Raw genomic sequence first — 23239 nt, forward strand, 5'->3', positions numbered from 1 at the left:
CAGTTTTCTCTACTGTAAAATGGATGTGATGTTGACATTCATTTCATAGGGCTGTTTTGAGGAAAGGGGATACAAATGCTTAAAATAAATGCATACTATTCTTTGGAACTTCACATTCTGTCATTAGTTGATTAATTTATTAATTATTAAGCACCTACTATGTGTTCCAGTACAAATTTATTCAAACACTGTCAATTATTCCTTTAAAATTTCTTAACATCACTTGTCCCTGAAATTAGGGCGGCGCTAATAGCCAAACTGCTTTACACCCCAGAAATCATCAACATCTTCAAATCTATTTATTATTTTGTTTATTACCTAGATTTTAAAAAGTGGAGAAAATGTTAATAGCATGTTTTAAACTTAAGGGTGCACTGAAGCTGATTGTTAAACATTTATCAGCACATTCTTGCATATAATAATCTCCCCTCTATTGAATATCCAGTTTCTCCCTAACTACTGGATCTTTTCTTGCTGCTTAAAATCATGTCCAAGTCTCCTCAATCCTTTAAAAACCCTCACCAGACCCTACTATCCCCTTAATCTATCATTTTTTAGTTTTCTTCCCTTTTCAAGCTCTTTGCAAAAGCTATCTACAATCAATGCCTTCACTTCCTCTCCCTCTGATGCCTTTACAGTCTGGTTTCTGATTTCATCATTCAACTGAACCTCCCTCTCCAAATACAAATTATTTCTCAATTGCCAACCTTCACAGAATTTTCTAAATGCTAAAATTTCTTGACCTATGTGCAACATTTGACATACAATTCAAAGTGCATAATAGGCAATTGGTAATGTAGTCCTGGAGCTCAGGAGGGAGACTTGGTCTGGATAATGCCAAACTTCACAGAATTTTCTAAATGCTTATCTCTCTTGACCTCTCTGCAGCATAAGCCATTGTTAACCACCTCTCTTCCTGGTGACAAGTCTTGGAATCAGCTATGTAGAAATGGTAATTAAATACATGGGATCTGATGAAGTCCCTGGAAAATGTATCGTGAGAAGAGGGTCCATGACAGAGCCTGAATAGGTCCAGATGAGTGCCGATCAATGTTTAATGCCAACCAGCCGAATTTGGTTTTCCAGCTTTCATCTTGGTGTCCTCATTTCCCATGTAGGGGCTAGACTAATAAGCCTGGAACAAGCTCATTTTATAAAACAAAATATATCACCCAGGTCCATAGTCAGTTAATTCCTTGATGCTCTAGTCTAATGCTAATTATGCCCATGGGTTGCTGAACTCCATTCCACTATTTCACTGCTGTTTGTGTTCAATATTCCTTACTGCTTCTGCTGGGTCACTTTCTCTTCACTTCTGACACTGTTCTACTTCCTGGGGATTATGTCATAGTTCTTTTAGAATAAGCCAGTCTGGGCCTAACATGCCTTGGGGTAAATGAACAGTTTTCCTGTTCTTTTTGTTAATCAGGTTTACAGCCATAACTGAGGGGGAATAAAAGAACTCTATTAAATCACCTCTGAAGACCTCTTCTTATCTAGAGGGTCCACATTCTCAATACTAGTTATTTAGGGTGACCTAGTTCTACTTCCCTCTTCTTGGCCTTAACTGAAGTAAAAATGAATGACATGGATTGGAAAAAATGGAGGCCATTATAAAGGGGAAAAATTGGTATAGTGTGAGTGGGAAAATTAGACGGAGAGAAGTAGGAAATTGTAATTAGAGAATGTAATTTCAGATTTCTAAATAGTGCAAATAATGCAAATTAAAAAAAAATAGTAGTCTAATGTGTGACCATGCTAGTATGTATTTGACCTGGGTTGGAGGAAGTCACTGGAACTGAAGACATTAAGAAATTAAAAGGTAGGGTTTTTAGAGTGGTCATTGATATGAATGTTGAAGCATTATGACAGGAGATGAGAGGAAAGTTATACTGAATAAGTTACTTAAAGAAACTGAGATAGTTGGGAGAGTGGCCCAAAGGTTGGTAAAAAGATGAGCAGAGTGATACTCTAAATTCAGTCTTTTAGACTAAGGAATATTATCCCCTAGAATTTCAAGGGATACTACTGAGGGTAAGGATGTTTCTTCTCTAATGGCTCATTCTGGCATATTTTGCCCAATGTTAACTGTCAGGATTAACTTTCGAGGTCCATTTAACCAATTTATATTAGGTTTTTTGTTTTGTTTTTGTATTTTTTTTTTTAGGCAATGGGAATTAAGTGACTTGCCCAGGGTCACACAGCTGGGAAGTGTCTGAGGCCAGATTTGAACCTATGACCTCCTGTCTCTAGGCCCGGCTCTCAATCCACTGAGCTACCCAGTTGCCTCCTATATTAGTTTTTATAAAAGAATATATACTTTGAAGATAGAACAAGAACAGAAGTATGGATATGCCTCCCAATACCTGGGGAGCACACTTTCCTTTATTTCATCTTTGTTGTACTAAAATAGGGTCAACTGAAGTAGATCCCTGAGCAAGATAACATTTATTAGTAGGAGGCATGCTTCCTGTCTACAAATGGGTCAATGGCTTGCCTCCATTCATGCCAAAGGTCCTGAGCAGCAGACATTCTCTTTTTATAGGCTTTTGGGGAGAATTGAACAAAGAACAAAACAGAATATGTGACATAGAAAATTGTTGGTTATAGAGCTGAGGCAGAGTTTGGTAATAGGTACTAGCAATGATTCCCCTTCTTCTCCCATCAGAGTAATAAGGTCCCCTTATTGGCATCTAGGTACAAGATAGCAGCCCAGACTTTTGGACTGAAAACCAGACATCAATGAAGAATAGCTTGGTGGCTTAAGATATCAGGTCCAATTCCTTTTCTTTCTCACATAAGTCTTTAAGACCAGCAAAAATTCCTTGAGGCAAGAAAAGATCAATGATTAATACAAAAAAGCTAGATTTCTAAATTTAATCCATTATAGATCAGCTAGCTGAACTCTGAAATGAATTCAGAAACAAAGAACCATGACTTGGGCAATAACAGGACAAAAACATTATAGGACAAAATCAGTTACTTGTAAAATGGAATCAATACTAAAATGATACAGGATCAATTTTAATCTATTCTGTTCTTAGGGAGAGTGGGCTCTGGCTGAATATACTTATTACATAACATTGGTCTCACCAAATCCCTGTCAAAATGTGGCATAACTGCTGGGCTAGGTTCCAAAGGTCATTCCTTGCTCCTTAGAACCCTAATGCTGAACTAGATTGTGAAAAACCTAACATGCATTCCATTCCAAGATCTCTTGGTGGTTTCCTATATTAACTTTTCAAAACATATAAGATCAGTGCCATTTCTAATCTCCTTAACCCCAAAGCAGGAAAGAGTGAACACAGTAACAGGAACAATAGCCATGTCATGTGCTCTTGACTTTATGCCAGACTGGTGAGAGAGGACTTAAACTCCCTCCTATACCTGGAGTTTGCTCAGCAACTTGCCCTCCTTCTCCAAGGCTAGCAAGTCCAGAAAATGCTCTTGCTAAGAGCCTAGTATCTTTTAAATACAAACCAGTTCTAGATCTATAGCCAATCAAAGAGGCTAGCTAGCTTGGAAATTATTTCAGAATCACACTTCTATTACAAGTTCTCATGCCTTTAATGAAGCAGGTTCCTCGTTTTTTTCCACCTGGGGGATTGCATCAGCTAAACCCATGTCTGTCTGTTTACCAATCCTCTCCCTCCTTGCCACCCTCTCCCATTCAGCCACCAATCCATTACACAAGGATGAATAGGATGAATAAAGAATGGCATGCATGGATCAAAAGATAAATGGGCATTGAAGAACTGACCAAAGAAATAGTACTCAGATGATAGTATCAAGCAAGGTATGTTTTCACCCTTCCTCTTGGCCTTATCAATTGAGGAATTGGAGGAGTGACTTCTAGTGGAAGGATTACAAGGGTTATAGTAGAACCTTCGAGAAGTTATAATGAAATAACTGAGATGGAAGACCCAAAGGAGTGAGATTTGGGCAGAGTAGGGAAGATGTATATAGTCCAGTTGGGCTGCTTGTAGCTACAGCAGATAGATTCAATGCCCAAATTTCAAGAGTCAGCATAATAGGTGATGGATTAGGATGGATGCTGTGTAGGTGGAACTCAGCTGGTAGAGGGCTAAGAGTTCCCAGCATTTGAAATAGAATTCAGTACATTGATGTTTTAAGAACCAAATCTTGTCTTCAAGAGTGATGCTGTTGCTGCTTCTTCTGATTGGGTCTTTTAGTCTCTGGGTGGGAGGATGGGGGAGCTGAGTCGACAGAGTAGCCTCTGTGAAGTCTTTATCCTCAGGCATGCCACCACTGGTTCCCCTTAAAATCCCACTCTCAAGGCCATTCTTTCTGTTCTTTTTGCTAGCTCATCTACTTTCTCTGCTTTGAAAAGCTTCCCTCAGCTAGCCCAGGGCACTGTGTTTTATCTTCTGCATAAAGACAGCTCTTTCTTCCGGCTCTCTCATAGCCACATCCTCTTGCCCTCTAATCATCTCTCAGATACTTCTCTGAACTCTTTCCAAGTACTCCATGTCTTTGGTAAATGGCAAGGGCAGAGCTAGGGGCCCAGGACTCTAATAAAAGCCTGACCAGTAGTGAGTTTAATGAGATGATGAGCTCACCGGAGAGGGCTTGACATGCTATTTCTATCATTATAATCTAGTTTTCAATTCAATGATCTCCATTTTTTTGCTTCTCTGACCTCAAGCCTTTTGTCTCACTCTTGCATGGCCTGGTGTTCTTAGCATGTTTTTCCTCCCAGAGTGTAAAGCCAGAATCAATTCAGGACATAACTATGAAGTCAGTTTAGTCTGCCTTTAGGGCTTCCTGATTTCTTGTTATATATCCTTTTAACTCCTTGTAGTGCTTATTCTCTTATCCTAAGACATCCAGTACCTTCATGTTTTCTCTTTTTCTCCCCCAAACAAAACCTGATCATTGGAGCTAATACACTCATTTAAACCAGGATGTAAGTGATAGATAAATCAGGTGGTTCCCCTACTCAAGGGATGTTTGTATTTTAATTGCGATCAAATTATGAAGTTTAGCAGAGGTATCAGTTTTAAGACAGAAGAGCAGCAATGGCTATGGAATTGAGATTAGGTGACTTGCTAGGGTCACATAGCTAGGAAGCATCTGAGGCTGAATTTGAATCCAGGTCCTCCTGCCTCCAGGCCTAGCGCTCTATCTACTCTGCTACTTGGGTGCCCCCATACCTATCTTTCAACATTATAATCCTATATATTTTACTAATTTAAAAATATTATTCTGAGAATTCTAGGTCTTAGCATTGTGCCTAGCACATAGTAGGCATTTATATATGCTGATTGATTGAATGATTGAGAAGGGGTCTATAAGGCTTCACTAAAGGCACCTAAAAAACACCTAAAAAAAGTTAAGAACTTCTGAACTAAAGAGACAGAATTTCAGACATTGATGAGGAGGCAAGAGAGAATCTGGGGTTCTTGGAATCATTCTTTGAAGTCAGGAACCCTACTCTATCTATGCATAGAACTGGCCTTTGACTACGGAATTCTATTGTCTACAAACTGTCCTTCCCTTAAGGAGATCTAAGCTCATCCTCCTATCTCTTTGGCTGTTTGTAGCTGCTAGTTCCCAGACCAAATAACTTCAAGAAAGTAGAGCAAGTTCACTCCTTTCAGTTGTCTGGCTACCTCCTTATTCTGAGGTTGCTTAGCAATTTCCTCTGAAGGGGAGGTCTGGGTGCAACTGGTTGGGAGTGGGTAAGGAAGAGGGAAATTTTGGGACAGTGAAGTCTAGTTTGGAGTGATTTTAATCTATGGCCAGGAAGGGACAATTTAATCCATTGTTTTCCACATACAATGTGTGTTTCTGACCTAACTGCATAGCTATTTTCAACAGCACAGAGAAGGATAAACTTATTTTTAGAAAGCAACCACTTTTTAAAAGCAAGGATTTATTTATTTTTCTATATTTTGTCTGATTAATTTTACAGACATGTAAGGAAGTAAAAAAAGCATGGATAGTTTAGCACTGCTCAAAGTGGCTTCCTCTTGAGATGTGCAATTCTCATAGTTTATAGCTTAAGAACCCTGATTTAGCTCAGCTTGAGTCAGGCTTGGACTACTAATATACATCCTTTGGCTCTTCCTCTTTGTAAGAGGGAGGTGGTAGAGCAGTGGATAGAGCTCTGGGCCTAGAGTTAAAGAGACCTGAGTTTAATTCTGGTCTCAGACCCATACTAACTGTATACCTTGGGCGAGTCACTTAACTTCTGTCTGCTTCAGATTCCTCAACTGTAAAAGGGAGTAGTAATAGCATCCTTCCTGCAGAGTATTTGTGAGGATCCAATAAGATGATATTTGTTTAGTGCTAGGAACATAGGTGTTACATAAATGCTCAGTTTTTTTCTCTTCTCTTTGACGTGAAGTTCTCACGTTCATCTGGAGCAGGGATCCTAAACGTGTGTGTTCGATGGGTCCCTTGGGCAGTCTTCCCTGAGTGAAGCCTATGCCTAGCTATGACTGATGTAGCCTTGTGCCCTGACCATCCAGAGATCCAGAGATGCATAGGACCAAGAAGCCCCCCTGAACTGAGGCCTGGAAACTTAAAAAGGGACTGAATCTGAACATAGGGAGGAATTCTCAGAATAGTGGCTATGGATTACCTTCAACTGAAGAACTTGCTAAATTTCAGATAGATATTAGTGAAAAGAAAGATGCCCCCCCCCCTCCAACTTTTTGGGCTCTCTAAAACCTATTCATAGACCAGAGGTCCAGAACCCTTGATCTAAGAACTAATCTTGCATCCCTCCATCATATCTTATGACTCAGGCCTCCATCCTCTTTTGGAAAATGATTCCCCTTTATGCTGCATGGCTGTCTTCCATACAGGGCATACTATATGACATAGGCATGTATAGAATTTGGGTTGGGGTGCCCATGTTCCCTATATGACTATGCTGTATGAACTTTAATCAGAATAGTAGCAAAAAATCAAAGGAGGCTGATTCTGCTATTTCTCCAACATACCTTCCCAGTCTGTTTCTTCACCATTTCCCAGATGCAGTCAGAGCAAACCTCTGACTGATTTGCACTGAGGCCCAGATGAACTTAAAGCGTTCTGCTGACCTCTTCTGAAGGCAACCCAGGCTAGCCAAGCAGGATACACAGCATACAGAGCTTTTCTCACTTTGGGGTGGCCATGACTGCTTCTTGATCATTTCCTTCCCATGTGGCTACCAAACATTCACGTGTAATTGCATCTCATGCCTCTTAATACCGGCCACGTTCAAGAGGGTTATTCCCCTCTGATTGTTCTGCTAAGAAGGCTACAGAAGGGAGAAGGATGAGTTGGTCACAAGCAGGATAGATGAAACAAGTCAAAAAGAGGAAAATGTCTTCTTGACATTTCCCCATGTTCTCTAATTTGCTTCCCACATTCAGACTTAGTCCTTTTTGAAGTTCTTCAGCCTTCAGTTTTCTTCATGACCTGCTTGGTCAGGGGCACTTCTTGATCATCCATATGGACAGGGTGCTGCAACAGACATAGTTAGGCAAGTAGGGGGTCCAGTGGATAAAGTGCTAGACTTGGACTCAGGAAAACCTGAGTTAAAATCCTTCATCAGACATTTACTGACTGTGTGATCAGGGCAAATCATTTAACCACTTGTGCTCTCAATATTCCAATAAAGTGAGAATAATGATAGCCTCTGCTTTACAGTTCATGAGTATCAAATGAGATCATATGTAAAATACTTTCTATAGGTTTTATCGATGACTTGATTTTGATTTCTCAGACCTCTGGCCTCCTTTAAGGGTAAGAAGGTCAAATCATCTATTAATTTGGAGCATGGGATACCTACTACTAAGGGCAGAACAGTTTTGTTTCCTTTCAGCTAGCAAACTCTCTTTTCCACATTTTCTTTCTCTCTGATCCCCTTGGATCAAAGGCAAAACTCCCTGCCTCTGCTACCCCTCCTTACTTCATTTTACCTATTGACCATACCTGTTGTCCCCCATGTTCTTATCCCAGTTGATTCCCCTCCCCCTCCATTGTGACCTCTGGAATCTTATTTCATTGTTATCAAACTGCTCTTTACATTGGGCCTTTTCATTTCACACTCCTTCCACCTCCTTGAGATCATGGAAACTTGAGGGCCCAGAAGACCCTACATCCTTGGGTACTCCAGTACTTGATGCAGCTTCTCAAGTCTTCCTCTTTTCCCATCCCCTACCATGCTGGGCCAGGAAACACAATCATACTCTTCAGTCCTTATCACAATTTCCACATTCTCCTCTCATCACCATTATTTAGCAATTTTTCCTCCTTTGAAATTCCCTTCATCCAGCCACTTCTTGTTGTAAACATTAAATGAGATAATATTTGTAAAAAATACTTAGCACAGGGGCAGCTAGGTGGCTTATTGGATAGAGAGCCAGGCCTAGAGATGGGAGATTCTGGGTTCAAATCTGGTCTCAGATACTTCCTAGCTGTGTGATGCTGGGTAAGTCACTTAACCTCAGTTTGCTTCATTTCTTCAACTGTAAAATGGAGATCATAATTACACTTAAGTCCCAGGGTTGTTATGAGGATCAAATAAGAGGAAACTTGTAAAATGTTTAGCACAATAACTGTCCCATAGGAGGTGCTATATAAAAGCTTGTTTCCGTCCTTTCTACCTCTATGATCAAGAAATTTGAAATTCCTCTATGACCATATTCTCTTATCCTTCCATCTTAAATATATTTTTCCTTTTTCCTACAACTCTAAGTAATGATACCACTCCCTAATGTCCTAAAACCATCATTCCTATTCTGATCTCATTTTCTGCCATTTGTACTTTTGGCATTAGTTCAACTTTTCATTGTCCTCTAGCCTCTGATCCCTTACTACTTTGTCATATCAACATTCATCCATTTCATCAAATTTTTTTTTATTCTAAACTTGCATAAAAAGAACATTTCTGTACATATAAAATACAAAAGATCATTTTGTATAAAATATGAGTCTCTATTTCATACCACTTGTTTTTAAAAACATTTATAATTTCTACATAAATTATTCTACTTACCTATGATTCCTTATGAAATAGGGGGATTTGGGGGAAGGGAAGGTTTTAAGGAAAAGATCACACAATTGTATAAAACAGTTTTATTAACTAAAAGTTTTTAAAATTCATTTCTACACTTATGAATTTTCTTATGTTCTTTTCTGCACATTTAAAAAAGAATTCAATGACTTTTTCTTGTTCCTCATCCCCAATTAAAAAGTGAAAGAAATATGCTACAATAATATCCCATTACACTCACATATCACAACTTGTTCAGCCATTTCCAAATTTTCTAAGGAGCAATTTAAGGAGCTCTCTTAAATTCTAGTTTGTCACATTTAGTACCCATTTCAAGATTAAGAAATTGTTTTACTTGTGGCTAGTTTCTCCCTTGTTATATTGGATTTTAACTATCTCTATTCTCTCTTATTTCTCTGGTGAGCTTTATTTACTGTCAAACTCTATGGGTGTATGTATGTATATGTGCATGTATATCCCTTTTCTGCTTCAGTTAAGAATTAGGTTCATCTGATGCCCTCTTCCCCCACCATTTCCTCTATGTCTCTATAATCTTTTTCTCATGCATTTCAAATATGAGAAATAGCAAATTCTGCTCTCCACATTTCCTTTCTACATGCATGTATTCTTCCTTTTACCCCTTTTTCTTTAAACTCTCAGAACCAAACCAATCTACTTTTGTGTTCATTATTTAACTCCCTCAATATTTTTGGAAGATATTAAAGTTCTGAAGAATTAATTATGTAATCCAGCCTTTGAGCATGCCTAGTTTGTCTAACATGGAGCTTGCTAAGTTATTTAGCTCCCTAAATTGATTATATGCATCTTTAAAAGTAGTTCCATGGAGCTGTTAACTCTTTTTTGTCTCTTTTGTACACCATAATTTTTGACTGTGCTCTTAGTTGCTGCATCAGACTGGATGACATGAAATGAAATTGTGAGAGGAAATAACCTTACCATCCTCCACTTTCCTTATTTTTTTTCTATCACCCCAAGAAGGGGTGTTAGTTTCTAATTATATTTGTGTTGTTCTCAGTGTCAGATGAAGGAGATGATCCTCACGGAACTAGGAATTTGAGCTATGACACCTTGGAGCCAGAATTACAAGTGAAGTAGTATGCCCAGTCAGACCAGTATGGAAAACCTGTGAAGTTAGGGTGGGTTGGACTTGGAACTGGGACAGTGCTTTACAGGAACTGAGCTAAGTTATAAAGCTAATCTCCTTTCCCTCCCCAGAGACTGAGATGTTGGAGTAGAGATGGGGTTTAGAGCATTCCATAAGTTGAGGAGGAGTATGTGTGTATATTTGTGATTATCTCTTGAATTAAATATTCCTCTTTGTAAAAGCTCCACTGGATAATACTTACTTCTTTCCCCTCTATTAGAATGTTAGGATTATATCATCAAATACCTCTTCTAATTGCTCAAATGAATTTAGCTTTCTTGATTTCTTTTGACTCTTGTGCTTGTATTTCAAAGTTCCTGCTCAGCTCTGGATTTTTCATCAGAAATGCGTGAAAGTCTTCTATGTCAATAAAAATCCATTTCCCCCCTGTAAAGATTATACTCAGCTTTGCTGATAAGTTATTCTTGGCTATAAGCCTACATCTTTTGCCTTTAGGAATTATGTATTATAAGATCTTCTCTCATTTATAGTTGAAGTTACTAGGCTTTATGCAGTCCCAACTGTGGTACCTTGATATTTGAGCTACTTCTTTCAGAAGGCTTTTAGGGTATTTTACATCAAAGCTTGGGGTTTTGGGACCATTCTTGGGACTTTCTTTTGGGGTTTCTTTCAGAAAAAGATCAGTGGGTTCTATCTTCACTTTCCTTACTTATTCTAATAGATCTGGACAATTTTCATTTATTTTTTTCTTGACATATAGTGTCCACGCTTTTTATTTTTTAATCGTAGTTTTAAAGAAGTATAATAATTGTTAAAATATCTCATAAATACCCTTCTTTACCTTATTTAAAATCTTTTGATTTTGCTCTAATATTTCTTTCTATCTCCTGGAGCTTCTTTTTGTTTGGCCTATTCTAGTTGTCAGGTGTTTTGTTACTTGGGTAAGTTTTATCACCTTCTGTTTGAAGCTTCGTATTCTCTTTATATTCCATTCCTTAAAAACTTTTGTTTCATTTGTCTCACTTCATTTTTTTTGAGATATTCATATAATCCTTGTGGAAAATTCTTTTTTTCCCTTTGAGTTTCTGCTTGCAGTTTTTTCCAAATTACTTCTTCTTTTGCAGATATCTAGATCTACAATAATTTTGATACTGTTTGGTCTTCTCTTTGCCTCATTTTGATAGCTTTAGTTCTTGATTTGAGGTTTTTGCCAGGGCTAAACTCTGCCCAGTTCCACTTGACCTGGGTCACTGGGGTTCCTATTCTGTGTACTCTTCCTCTATTGTTTAAACATCCTCCCACCCCTGACCAAATCTTTGAATTTTACAGCACTTTAAGATCCTCTCTGGCATTTCAGGACAAAATATTAGGGATTTCAGAGCTCCTGGGCTAGGGATTAAGTAGAAATACTTCAATACCATATACAATTCCCTAGCCCTATCAGTGTCCCTACCTGATATGTGGAGACTGACTATGGAGGAGTCCTCCCCTCATGCTTCCCAAAGACACAGAGTCTCCTAGGTTAAAAGTATTTCTGACCAATTTCAGGTCATGCTGAACCTGTGCAACTTCTGGTTTTGCTAGTGACCCTCTTTTCTATTCCTTTCAGTTTCTGGTTGACCTTATGTGCAGTTCTGAAGTGGAGGAAGTTAATAATTCAGTTTCTCACTGGATTTCTTGATTTTTATTTGGTCTGGTCAGAACTTCAGGGTTTTGCTAGAATAGTTTTGTGGGAACCTATTGTTCTGCTTCCTGTTAAGGGCAATCATCTTGGCCCAAAACCTCATTTATCTCTTCTCAAAACCTAGATTATCCCCAAACATGTCTTTCCACTAATATTGTTGTAAATAGTGCTAGAAGAAGTCCCATAACTATAATAACTGGATCCATTGCAAATTTATATTATCTGATTTCAACTGAGACCTCATGACCTTCCTTTTACACCTCCCTGATTGATTATCACATTCCCCAAAGCATCTGCTTCACACTTCCTCATCTCCTCAAGCTTCCTCCACTATTCCTTCTACCCTTCTCAGCAGAGACCCTAAACTTATATTTTCCAAGAAAACTGAAATCATCCATCCTGGGTTCCCTCTTTTCCTCAATTCTAAAATAATTTCTCCTCCCATGCTCTAATCTCTATTGAAGAAGTGCTCCTCTCCTTAGCAAGGCCAATCCTTCTACTTCTACCATCAATAAAATCATAGCCTGTCTTCTAGAAATTGTGCTTTTGATATCCCTTTATATTTGTATCTTTCTTTATCTGATTCCTGCTTCCGACTAAGAGAACCAGATATCCTTCATTTTTAAAAAGCCCTTACTTGACTTGCTTCTATTGAAGCTATTATTTTATATATCTCTTCTCTTTCATCAGTCATACTCAAAGAGAAAGAGAGACAGAGAGACAGACAGAGGCAGAGACAGAGAGACAGACAGAGAGAAGAATCACTGTTACTTACACTTAGGGCTATCACTTTATCACATTCCACTACTTCTTTGTTCCTTGTAATCTGGCTCCTATTCCTCCAATTAATAGAAATTACTTTCTCTAAGTTCACCAATAATTTAACTTTTAAATTCAAAGTCTTTTTCTCAGTTCTCTTTCTTCTTGACCTTTGGGCAGCATTTGACACTGTTGGCCACATCCTACTCCTGAATACTTTCCTCCCTGGTTTTTCATGACATTGTTCTCTCCTTTTACTTGTCTGATTGCATCTTCTTAGTCTCTTCTGCTGAATCCCTGGCCACCCCAATGGGTGGTTCTAGCTAAAAATTATATCTTGTCTGTTCTCCTTTTCTTTCTCTACACTCTTAGTGATATCAGTTCCCACAGATTCAGTTACCGTTTTTGTACAGATGCAGCCCAAAGCTGCACATCCAGCCCTAGTTTTTCTCCTTAGCTCTAGTCCTTCACTATGAACTTCCTGCTGAATATTTTCAGTTGGATGACTCATAAGTGTCTCAAAGTTTACATGTTCAAAATCTTTTTTTCTATATCTACTAATAGAGAAAATAGAAATTTCTTGAGAACAGGGATTGTCTTATTTTCATATTTGTATCTCAGCATTTGGCATAGTGCAGTAGACTATTAAGAAAGTATTGTTGATGGATTGATTCAACTTATCCCTCTTTCTAACTTCCCTATTTCTTTCCACTATATTTCATTCATCCAGGTTTAAAACTTTGGAGTTATATTCAGCTCTTTCATCAGCCTCACCTTCATCCTCCATTTCTAATCAGTTTCCAAGTCTTACCAACTACAGCATCAGAAAATCTTTTGCATCCATCCTCTTTTTTCCATTCATGATGTTACCAGTTTAGTTCAGGTTGCTGACTCATGGATCTATATATCTAATCCTACTCCCTCTTGAACATCAAAACTGCATTATCAATTACCTAGTGGGTATTTCAAATGGGATGTCTCAAAAGGTCTCAAGCTCAACACTTCCAAAATGGAGTTCATTATCTTTCCCCTCAAACCTACCCCTTTTCTATGCCTTACTATTTCTGACAAGGGCAGCATTAACCTCCCCGTCACTAGGTTCACAACTTTTGTGCCATTCTTCAATTCCCCACTCTCACTCACCTCACATATATAATCAGTTGTCAAATCTGTCATTTCTACCATCTACCCCACGTCTCTCCCATTCATCCCCTTTTTTCTAATTACATAGTCACTAATCTTGCAGCTCAATCCCTCATCACTTCCTACCTAGGCCAACTACGACAATAGTGTCCTAATTAGTCTCCAGCCTTTCTCCTCTTGAATTCATCATCCAGACAGCTGTCAAATCAATATCCTTAAAGCATAGATCTGACCTCATCACACAAAGAGATTCTGTGGCTCCCTCTTGCCTCTAGAATAAAATATGACCATGTCTATTTGGCATAAAGCCTTTGAAATCTGGTTTTAATTTATCTTTCCTGACTTATTTCATATTACTCCCCTTTACTCGTTCTATTTCAGCAAACTGTCCTTCTTTCTGATCACTCTATACGATATTCCATCCTGGCCTCCCCACCCCCATGCCATTTTTCAGGCTATTCCTCATGAGGGAATACTTTCTCTTCTCACCTCCAGCCATTGGCATCCCTGGCTCCACTCCAGGCTCATCTCAAGCATCACCTCATACAGGAAACCTTTCATGATCTCCCAAGTTAGTGCTTCAGCACTCTCTTGAAATTACTTTGTATTTTCTCATAGGATCAAAGACTTAAAACTGGAAGGGGCTTTAGAGATCATCTAATTCAATCTCTCATTTTATGTATGAAAAAGCAGAGTTGGAATTTGAATGGATACCTTCTGGCTCCAAATTCAGCAATCTCTCCATGGCACCACATTATCTGTGTACATGTTATTCCTTTTCTGTTCTCCCCCTGAACTCTTAAGTAGAATGGAAGGTTCTTTTTTGTATTCCCAACTCCTAGCATGATACCAGACATATTTTGTTGTTAAATTATTTTAGTTGTGTCTGATTCTATGACCCCATTTGAAGTTTTCTTGGCAAAATACTGGAGTGGTATGCTATTTCCTTTTCTAGATCATCTTATAGATGAGGAAACTGAGGCAAACAGGGTTTAGTGACTTATCTAGGGTCACACAGCTAGTACATGCCTGAGGTCCAAATCTTCCTGATGTCAGACCCACCACTAATCTATTGCATCCCTTAGCTGTCCAATATATAGTAGGAACTGATAAAGTAGGTACTTAACTGTTGAATTGAATATCTAGAATATCAAAAATATGCCTCTGTCTGCATTGGGGCCTTCCCCATAACAAAGAAAAAAATTAATATAGATTTTCTGTTTAGTTATCGTCTTTAATTTCATGATTGTAGTTAATAACCATAGTTAGTTTTTTTTTCAGGACTATTTTCTTTATTTGGCATTACTTCATATAAGTCTTCCCATATTTCTTTGAAATTTTCACTTTGGTCATTCGTTATGATAATATGATAATAGATATTCTGTTATCTATATGTATGAGTATGCATGTGTGTATTTGTGTGTGTAGATCTGTGATTTCCTTAATGTAAGGAACTACTAGTATGGAGAATTCCTGATATGGAACATCCATTTACTTATGTAGATTGAAAACTTATATAATTCTTAGTTTGAGAGCATGAGGCCCCAACTAGCTTCTGACTTGCTCACAGCCATGTAGCTTATATATGTCAGAGGCAGAACTTGAACCTAGGCCTTTCTGACTCTTAAGTATTCCATACATCTTTACATTTCAAAATTCAGATATAATAATTTATTTGGCCATTCCCCAAATATTGGACACAAAGGTAACAAAAAGGTATTTTGAAACATTGAACATTTTAAAAGTTTGATTTAAGGGGTAGCTAGGTAGCAAAGTGGATAAAAGCACCAGGCTCAATGTTAGGAGGACCTGGGTTCAAATTTGAACTCAGATACTTCTTAACTATGTGACCCTGTGTGGGTCACTTAACCCCCATAGTCTAGCCTTTGCCACTCCTCTGTCATAGAATTGATGCTAAGAAACATAAGATAAGGGTTCTAAAAAAAGGTTTGGTTTAATTTAGAAAAAAACTTTATCTCTTTCTTTAAAAATCTCTTGGATTAAAGGATATTAGCTGGTGAAATAAAAATCCTAAAGAGAGTGTCTTAGTTCATCCCCATTAATTGTTAGCTGAAATCTCCTTGGTAGATTCCACTGAGAAAAGAGGATGGCAGTGATGGGGAGGGGGTACACACTATGAATGCAGAAAATGAATTTCATCTTATTTTTGGCTAGGTTTTTAAGGCTAGGGTCAGAACAGAAACTCAAATGAAGCCCAGGTTATGGAAAATCCAGGAGATGGAAGGAATGGAAAAAATGCCATCATTGTTAGAAGGCTTTAACGAAATACTCTCTACCACCTAAAAGGGGCCTGACTGAATTAATGGTAGAGAGATTTGAAGAGGAGGGCGTGGGGAAGGATGATCTTGTATGTACATTCCCCAGCTGGAGCTGAAGTATTTAAAGCAAGTCTATTGTTGGATCTGGCCTCACTGTGATTTATGGGGCTATCATGATGCTCACATGGGAGAAAGAAACGGGACTGGTCCTGGCCTCAAGGAACCCTGAAGGCAAAGAATCTGAACGCTTCCACCAGGAAGCTGCGAAAGGCCAGATAGTGCAGCCGTCCATCCGAGAAAGGAGAGTCAGATGGGTTATTGTGTGTCCTATAAGGAAAAAAAATTCCAAAGCTCAAACAGAATGAAAACAGCCAGTTTTGGTCTGGGCTAACTCAGTGCTTTCCAGTGTCTGGGCTAAGTGTCCCTTCATCTTCTCATCTGAGTGTAGGAGGAAAGGAACTGTGAAGGTATAGTAAAAGTTTATTTCTGACCCAGCAACTTCCTCTTTATTCTGTCCTCTTGTTTCTGTTCGCATTTCCTCTATAACACTTCCTCCTCCTTTCCAGGCTCCTTATTGCTTCCATATTCACTGCCTCATCTCTAATCTCATCATACCCTGGTGTCTTTTTCCCTAGGGGGACTTGCATATTGGATTAAAGGTGCAGACATGGAAATACTTGATCCAAAGGGAAAATCATAGCCAGGAATTTGTTCACTTGATAGTGTAAAAATAATTGTGTGTGTGTGTGTGTGTGTGTGTGTGTGTGTACAGACACAAGGACAGGTAGGTAAGCCTGCTGAGAGGCTCTGGAATTGGAGAGGAAGGGAAGATGGTCCCAGGGTGTGATGCCAGCTTGGGATGGGCCCTTTGAGGGTAGCTGTGGCCAGATAGCAGGCTTGGCAGGTGGAGGACTGAGATTCTAGGCCCAAGGATAGTTATCTCTCTGGGGAGTCTGACTAGAACAAATGACTCTCTCCCAGATGGCATTATCCCAGAACAAAGCTTTGGTGACCAGGTGCATGTGGCAGCTTTGCCCAAAGAAGGAGATAATCACAAGGGAAAGTCAGATACTTGAACCAATAGGGGAGAAAGGGTCTTCTTGGGGTCCCTCAAATCTTACCATGGAAAGCAGTGGGATTCATTTACCTATAAAACCATGGTCATGGGGATGGGGCTTATGGGGTTTGTAGCCTTTGGAGAGAGAGTCATTCTTAGTAGGATAATATATTCGGGGCTAGAGGAAATCTTTGAAATGATTTAATCCGACCCTTTCATTGTAGGAATGAGGAAAATGAGGCTGAGTGGAATTAATCGAAGGTCACAAAAGAATAGCAAAACTGGGATTTGAACATGAGGTCTTTAATTCTTGACCCAGAACTTTAAAAACTAAAACATAAATCCATGGAAGGGAATGATATCAGGAGCAACAGCAAATCTCTAGCAGACTTTGGGTTTAGGAGGTGTTCAAAGAGGGTGAGAAGAGGGGAGATGAGAAACTGAATGCCAGAGAAAGAAGAGGCTCAGAGTTCACTAAGAGCAGTCTTGGGCTTAAATCCATGCAGGGGGAAACCACGGTTGGCTTTTCTAGGAAGGAAAAGGGGTGTTTGTAAGATGCAGCCCGTGTGTGTGTGTGTGTGTGTGTGTGTGTGTGTGTGTGTGTGTGTGTGTGTGTGTGTGTGTGTGAGAGAGAGAGAGAGAGAGAGAGAGAGAGAGAGAGAGAGAGAGACAGAGAGAGAGAGAGAGACAGAGAGAGACAGAGAGAGACAGAGAGAGAGAGAGAGAGAAATGGAGAATTGTTCAGGATACCCTGGTTTAGAGTCCCTGACCTAGCCCAGACTGTGCTAAGTTCCAGAAACCAAGGTCTATTCTGTTGCCAGCTACAGCTGACAATTAACCCTAGACTCCCTGGATTTTACCAAGCCATCAGTCAAGCCCCCCAGAGTAGGCCTCAACTATGGTCAGAGTCAGTGACCAGGCCACATACCAAGCAGCTCAGAGGAAATGGCTGGAATTCCTCCCTCAACTCCTCACATGGGAGAATAAGACTGAAAAGAGCCTTCTCCAATGTTGCTGAAAATGGGGGTGGAGCCCAGAGGATCATCATGTGGGATGGGGACTTTAAAGCTCCAATCTTTCCTTTCCTAGCATAGCACAGAAGCTGAACTCTGGAGAAGGAAACTAGTCTTTTTTTTTTTTTAGTGGGGAGGAGGAGGTTATTTTTTGTTTTATTTTTGTTTTTGTTCTGTTCTGAAGCTGCCCTTGGAGGGATAATGGCTCTAGACTGGGTAATTTAAGAACCTATCAGTATCAGAACTGACCTGGGGATCAGGTTTAGACAGTTACCCCTTCATTGCTGCTGCTGCTTTTCTCTCCTTGTCATGATCCACTCTTTTTACCAGTAGGCTGAGGGCTGACTGAATGTCTCCTGTTATTTGAACATTGTGGTATATTGCAGAAAGCTGTGGTTTGGAGTCAGATAATTCAGGTTCAAATCTCAGCTTTTTCACTTAAAACATATGTGACTTTGGGGAAATTATTTTAGCTCTATGAACTTCCTCCCTCCCTCCCTCCTTCCCTCCCTCCCTCCCTCCCTCCCTCCCTCCCTCCCTCCCTCCCTCCCTTCCTTCCTTCCTTCCTTCCTTCCTTCCTTCCTTCCTTCCTTCCTTCCTTCCTTCCTTCCTTCCTTCCTTCCTTCCTTCCTTCCTTCCTTCCTTCCTTCCTTCCTTCCTTCCTTCCTTCCTTCCTTCCTTCCTTCCTTCCTTCCTTCCTTCCTTCCTTCCTTCCTTCCTTCCTTCCTTCCTTCCTTTCCCAAGACAGAAGAGTAGCAAAGTCTGGGCAATTGGGGTTAAGTGACTTGTCCAGGGTGTCACACAACTAGGAAGTGTCAGAGATCACATTTAAACTCAGGATCTCCTATCTGCATGATCTACTATGCCAACTGGCTGGCCCTCTGTGAGCTTTATTTTGTCATCTAATCTATATTTTCTTATCTTCAGATTCTAGCTTTTTCTATAGCCCAATTCAAGGTTCATAGAAGACTTTGTTGAGGTGTCTTCTGAATCCTACTCTTTTCTCAGTCCAGAATCACTTCCCATCATTCACCTCTGGCTCAGTCCTAGGGTCTGAGAGCAGACCTAGGACTCCCAGCTAATGTTTGTCACTGTATAAGAATCCAATTGAATGAAACTATATGGAGTTAGTGGAGACCCAGCAACTATTACTTTCCCTCCCAAAGTTGTCTTGCATTTCATAGAATCAGAGGCTCTAAATCTATGGATTTAGAGCTAGAAGAGCCCTTAGAAGTCAGAGAATCCAGCCTCCTCATTTTACAGAGGAGGCACAAAGAGTTAAGTCACTTGCCCAGGATGACAGATCTAGTTGAGTGTCTGAGGTAGGATTTAAACTCAGGTGTTTCCAATTCCAATGTCAGTCCTCTATCCATGATGTCACACTGTCTCCAAGTTAATTAATTATCTGGGACACTGGGTCAATCATCCTTGTTCTGTTGAATGCTGACATAACCTGATTGTTAATATAATATAATTCAAGATGTCAGATGTACTGTAGTCAACTTTGCAGAGGACTGCAAAATTCCAGACTCTAGGGATGAATGGGGCCTGATATCTGACTGGCATAATGGGATTTGAAGTTCAAAGAGATAAGCATTCTCTCTCATCCCTGAAAGTGATTTAAGACTATTGAAATCTTTGAACTGGAAGGTAGACCAGTGTATTCTGAATATACTTTGTGAAGGAGAATCTCAGTTGAACTGAGAGGACTGGGGAGTTGAACCCTCTTATTCTTCAGTAGGGAGCCCTTTTCAGTTTTGGAACCATGAACATAGATAGAGTTTAGTCTCAGAGGAGCTTACCTAAAAGAAGGCTCAGGTTCTTTTTCTCAAATTCTTTGGTTCTTTTTACCTCTATTATGGAGTCTTGAGGGGAAAAAAAATTACTTAAAACCTAGGTTTTGCCTTATGTCTAAGATTTCTCCAAAGTAGAAAAGAGTAGAAAGGCCCTCAGTGTATAAAGTTAATAAAGTGTGAGACAGCTATTTATTTTACACACACACCACACACACACATTGTAGCACAAAGATTCATAAGAATGTACTGACATGAAAGTTTAGAGGACCCAAGAGTCTGAGACATAAAACCATTAAGACTTAGAGTAGTTTGAGGTGTTGCTAAGTTGGTATGTCATATTTTACTTCTATTCTGCACAGTCCATACAGTTTCCTCCAGGCCAACATATTTTGTCAAGCTAAGCTAGGGCTGTGATCACTCTCCTGCTGCTGCTCATCTTCTCCTCTAAGAAATGCTTTGGAAGGTGCAGAGAGAGCATGTCCCGAGTTACATCTGGTACCGACTGAGGACCTAGTATCTATTGATGTTGAGCTCACAAGGCTTTCCACGCCTGGACCATCTCACGATCTCTAAAAAACAGAAAAGAAAGAGGCATTTTCAGTTTATTTGGCCGAACTCTAATATTGGTAGGTGCCATGATGCTGGAGTAGCCAAGGTCATTTGTCCTCAAACTTTTGCAGGGAGTCTCAGAGTTATATGATGTTGCCTGGAGAGTTGAAGGCAGAGAATAACAGATGAGGAGTCAATCCCTTTTTAAGATTCACTGAGTGGCCCACTCATGACCAGTCCTATCTGATGCAGATTCATAGAGTATAACAGGGGCTGTTGTTCAGTTGTTTTCAGTTGTGTCTGACTTTTCATAATTCCATTTGGGATTTTCTTGGCAGAGATACTGGAGTGGTTTGCCATTTCCTTTTCCAGCTCATTTTATAGATGAGGAACCTGACGCAAACACAGGTTAAGTGACTTGCCCAGTATCACACAGCTAGTAAGAATCCTACTGGATTTAACCTCAGGAAGATGAGTCTTCCTGATTCCAGCCCTGGCATTCTATCCATTGCACCCCTTAGCTGCCCTTCTACCTGATATATAGAAGATGCTCAATAAATAGAGCCTAAAGAAATCAGGTTCAGATCTGAGAAACTCTAAGCTGTGATTCTTTGTGCTGAGGCTCCCAACTTTGGATCTAATCACTGAAGAACCTTGGTTTTTGGAGCCTGAGTGGTTGCATATTGTTAAAATAACAATTCACATTTATATAATGTTTTAAGATTTGCAAAGCACTTGAACCAATTTTATTTTTCCAATTAATAAACATTTATTTTCTTTCTTTTCCACTCTCCCCATCCCTGGGAAAAAAGAAAAACAAAACACATGTTACAAATATGCTTAGTCAAACACAACAAATTCCTGTATTACAGTATCCAAAAATATGTCTTATTTTCTGGCAAAGTTATTTTATATACATTATCTCATTGGAACCTCATAACAACCCTATGAGGTCGGTGCTATTGTTATCCCATTCTATAGATGAGGAAGCTGAAGCTCAAGGAGTGTAAATAACTTGCTGGGGGTCTTACAGCTGCATTTCATGTTGAGAACATTAGCTTGGGGCCCCCTCACACAGAGATACCCATCCAATCCCAAATTGTACAATTATAATCACAGCTCAGGAAGTCTTTTACTCTGAGATAGCAAGAGAAAGAGAACAATAGATGGGCTAAAAGAGGAAAGTTCATAAGGTGGTGAGGAAGGGAAGGAGAAGTGATGGTTTTTCCCTGATGGCAGGAATAAGGAGGACCACCCAAAAGACAAATGTCATTGTTAGGATAGAGAATATTTATTTAGTTTCTGAACTAACTGGGAAGCTGTAGCTATATCTTATGAGGGATACATGGGAAGGGAGAGGCAGGATAAGAAAGGTCTTGGGAGAAGCCATGATAAGGACCTGAACTACTACTGGAAGAGAGTGTGTGTACAAATAGGATCAGATCCTGAAGGTGGATGAAGGTGGGTGTGGGTATTGAGATGGGAATCAGACTTGGGGCTGGTAAAGTTTGGTTGAAAGTCCCCTCCCCCAAGCTTTCTTCTTCTTCCCCCACCTGACATGTGTGGGCCAGACACATCTGGGCCTCCTGTACATATGGCCTAACAACAGCTGGAGAGGAAGGGAAAACTGGTTGGGAGGGCCTGCATTAAGAAAGAGTTCCAGGGAGGAGCCCACATCAAAGAGAGGGTGAAAGGTTATAGCTACAACTGCTCTAGGATGTGTGTACGTGTGTGTGTGTGTGTGTGTGTGTGTGTGTGTGTGTGTGTGTATTTGAGGGAGACAGTCACAGAGACAGATAAACAAAAATAGAGGCAGAAAAAATGGAGACAGAGAAATAGAGGCACAGAAAGATAGACATAGACTCAGAGAAAGACAGAAACACACAAAGACAGAGACAATGACAGACTGAAAGAGAGTAGGAAGAGACAGAGGACTGTGGGGAGAAAGGAGCAGTGGAGTTTGGGACTAGCTTCCAACCAGATCTGAGAATTATTGTGTGTTCCTAACAGAGGCTACCTTCTGCTCCTTCCACTCTTGACCTTTTTAGTGGGAGTCTATGGTTCCCCCCTTTAAAATTTTTCTCCTTAGCACATAGACTTTCCTTGAAGAAGAAGGAAGAGGAGTCAAGGACTTCCTGATTAAAGTATGAAAATTGGAGTAAAGAAGAAGGGGAAAATGCTAATGTGTATTCTGCCCTCAAAGTTCCTGGGATTGAATTCTCCCTATTCCGTAAGAGTCTGAGACCTAATCTTTGAACTAAGATTGATTCTTCCCTACTCCCCTCCAGCTCCTGCCTCTCTCCTATCAAGAGAGTAGCACCATATTTGTCCCCTTACACTCCTACTTAGAAATGCTAGCAGGACAGAGTGTATAAATGTTTTAATACATGGCTCAGTGGATAGTATGCCAGATTGTGAATCAGGAAGATCTGAGTTCAAGACCTGTCTTGGGCACTTATTCGATTGTGTGAGGCTAGGCAAACCACCTCTTAGTTTTCAAACCTGTAAAATGGGGACAATTCATAGCACTTACCTCACAGGGCTGTCATAAGGATAAGATCAAACAATATATGTAAAGCAGTTTGCAAAACTTAAAGTTATCTATAAATGCTAGCTCTTATTATTATTATAATTTTAGAAATCACTATATGGGAAGAGACTCCTTTATCATATCCCTCTTTCTACTAGAAGACTCTTCCTGGATTGCCTCACTGTAGTGTGGGGAAAACCCCTCATACTGGCAGGTCATGTAGGTCCTACCATGTCTTTTGGGTCCAATGATAAATTGTATGCCTTGTTTTCTGAGGATAGGTCTGGACCAGT

General features: G+C 39.7%; 2 long non-coding RNA genes across 2 annotated transcripts in view; one reads left to right on the plus strand and one right to left on the minus strand.

The window, feature by feature from the left end:
* LOC103103925 (uncharacterized) overlaps window positions 1–7982 on the minus strand; it is a 60008-nt gene extending 52026 nt beyond the window's left edge. Inside the window, exon 1 of the long non-coding RNA XR_459327.3 lies at window positions 6972–7982. This is a non-coding gene — a long non-coding RNA (uncharacterized LOC103103925). The remainder of the gene's footprint in view (window positions 1–6971) is intronic.
* The window catches only part of LOC103105536 (uncharacterized), a 143269-nt gene that overhangs the window by 73554 nt on the left and 46476 nt on the right, over window positions 1–23239 (plus strand). The gene's annotated exons all lie outside the window — the stretch shown is intronic.

Source organism: Monodelphis domestica, chromosome 1, assembly GCF_027887165.1.
Source record: "Monodelphis domestica isolate mMonDom1 chromosome 1, mMonDom1.pri, whole genome shotgun sequence".
NCBI classification, from domain to species: domain Eukaryota; kingdom Metazoa; phylum Chordata; class Mammalia; order Didelphimorphia; family Didelphidae; genus Monodelphis; species Monodelphis domestica.